This window comes from Trachymyrmex cornetzi, unplaced genomic scaffold (assembly GCF_001594075.2).
Source record: "Trachymyrmex cornetzi isolate Tcor2-1 unplaced genomic scaffold, Tcor1.1 scaffold725, whole genome shotgun sequence".
NCBI lineage: Eukaryota > Metazoa > Arthropoda > Insecta > Hymenoptera > Formicidae > Trachymyrmex > Trachymyrmex cornetzi.
The window spans coordinates 543934-546607 of record NW_017300054.1 but is presented as its reverse complement, the minus strand read 5'-3'; the positions used below and the strand labels follow the sequence as shown (position 1 = coordinate 546607).

The window sequence follows — 2674 nt, the reverse complement described above, 5'->3', positions numbered from 1 at the left end:
GAAGAATTTCTACGTCGTTACGGCAATATTTTACTATTTCATGTTGAAAATTAAAAATAAAATTTGCGCGTATCATCTCATCGTGCCAGTTTGTAAATCACATTCGTTCTTCGGGCTTCATTTGATCGGGAGAATAATATCGCGCGTCAGGTATCGGACCGATATACGATTGATTCTCCCTCGTATTGAACAGGTGAGGAAAGTTGCCTTTGTCCGACGTATCCTTCAGCCCGAAAGCTTTGGGTAAATCGGCCAAACACATCGGTAAATAATTTACACTATCTATAAATTTCGTATTCCCGACCGTCATTACGATAATCTTCGTCCCGTTCAAAATTACCCGCGGTTCTTCCGTAATTTCGGATTCTTCTACTAAATACTTTAAAATGAATTGTGCGTCGAACGCTTTCGCATTATGAGCGATACAAATAATCTTTTTAAAACATTTTGTCGTTCGCGTTACGAGTTCGACAAACTGTTTCACGGGATTATCTCGAAATATAAACTCGCGTACTCCGCACCAACGACATCGCACCGACATATCGTCTATCTCCGCGCAAGTTTCGCAAATCTGATGCGCGACGCAGAGAGTTGGAACGTGAATTTTTACGTTCTCGGTACCTTCGTAAGTCTCGTCCTGTCGCGTTTCAAAATCGTAGAACACGAATGCGACGCGGTCTCTTTTTTTGTCTTTGACTTTGGGCTCATTCTCACTTGCATGTGTCACGTCTTCCTGTATCGTCGCACTACTCGTACCCTCACCCGGATTCTCAGTAACGACTTTACATCGAAGAGGTCGCATGAAGCAGAAATGATTCGAAGACTGAAGCGATCGACATGTTCTACAATAGGATATTTCGCATTCGTGTTTTGAATTTAACTTTACGAATCGTCCGCAATTGTTACAAATTTTAACCGATTCGCAAACGCTTGCGGGGGATTGATCGTTGTAAGATCTTTCCGCGCGATGACGTTCGAAACACGTGGTACCGAAAAACGCACGATTGCACGATTGGCACTTAATTAGCTGCGCGTCGGGGGATTCGCACGACGGAATCGCGTGGCAACGTGGGCATTTTTTAGTGCAACGGTGACCTCTATCTTTACGATAGCCCATGTTGCACGCGACGCAATATCCCCCGCGAGAACCAGCAGCGGCTTTTACGTTTAATATCGGGTTGAAATGACGCTTACGTTCATAGTACATTATATGCAGTTTAATACTCGGTTCGCGTCCTAGAGAGTCAAGTAACGTGCAACCGTCATATACAGGATTCTCACCGCGCCCGAAAGTACTAAAATTGAACACAATTATTGCTATATTTTCGGCAGCGAGGTAACGTTGAAAACGCTCGATTTCACGCATACCGCATCCCTGCTCGGGAATTGTGACTCCAGCGTTCCTCGTTAGTTCTTTCGCTAATTCGGATTGTAACGAGGAGCTCTGTCGTCTTATGCAATTCCATTTTTCATGGAGTTCACCCATACGCAGATTTCCTCGTTCACAATGTGCTAGTGCCACTACGAGGGAACGTGGAAAACACAAATTTTCAGAGTTATTTAATTACAAAATCGAGCGTTTTGCTACGTCTTCGCGTGTTAGTCGATTTGCTCTACCACCACGTCCCGCAGGTGCCGCAACGTTAAAAACGCGCATGTCGAAATTTTCCGCGATATCGAGCCCTCCGGCACTTTGAGCTACTGAACTCACGAGTCGCCATATGTCCTCGGAAGTTAAGTCACGCACCGGACGAAACGATAGTCCTGCTGGACCATGCGTCAAATTCGGTGAATCGAACGATAAACCCACGTAATCGCCCGGTTCGCACGAACGTATCCCATACGCGTAGATTTCACGGAACGCGTTTTCCAGCCAGCGAACGGTATCCTCACCTTCGGGTATTGGTCGTATCGCGAAACTAGCCTCTCTCCCGAGCATGCCGAAATTTCTAAAGCGTCGCGAGTTTTCCGTCCGTAAATCTACGAAATTAAAATTATCACCAACCTCGTGTTGTCGCTGATGCTGCTGTTGTTGATGTTGATGTTGCCAGTGCTGATGAAGCTACTGCTGGTGATGCTGCTCCACGTTGTTTACAGGGTTTTCCTCCCTCTCGTCGAAACAACGTTGGCACTGCCGCTACCATCACCACCACCACCACCACCACCACCACCACCAGTTTGTACTGAAAGATTAAAAAATTTTGTTATATATATTTCGATATAAATAGAATAAATTATATTAGAATATTAGGACTGATTGCGACGCTTGAAATTCCAAAATTTTATAACTACAACGACGTTAGAAAATTTTATTTATTTTTAAATGTGTAACCGGATGATGAAGAGAAAAAAAGTGAAGATATTGAGTGTGTGAAAATTGAAAACATCGCGAACAGACCTTTTATCACACACCCGATATAGCGACTATATTTAGCATACTAAGGTAACTCACCTTTAGTTGCTTTATTCAGTCACGCGACTTTCGAATATTATTTCTAATGATTCGATCCACTCGACATCGGCGTGTATGAAATATCTAATAAAAAGTACATACATGAAAATACATCACGGTGAAAATAAATTAAAAGATTAAGTATAGAATATTATTACCTTCAACATCAATGGGGTAGTCTCTAGCATCTTCCTCCTCCTCCTCCTCCTCCTCCTCCTCCTC

General features: G+C 43.5%; 1 long non-coding RNA gene and 1 pseudogene across 1 annotated transcript; both read right to left on the bottom strand.

Annotated features, from left to right (window-relative positions):
- Positions 1-7: 7 nt before the first annotated feature.
- Positions 8-880, bottom strand: LOC108767756 (uncharacterized; annotated as a pseudogene).
- Positions 881-2116: 1236 nt separating this feature from the next.
- On the bottom strand, positions 2117-2674 carry LOC108767757 (uncharacterized). Its single transcript, XR_001940455.1, has 3 exons — positions 2611-2674; positions 2453-2536; positions 2117-2183 (listed from the first exon to the last, which is right to left on the bottom strand). It is a non-coding gene; the product is annotated as an uncharacterized LOC108767757 (long non-coding RNA).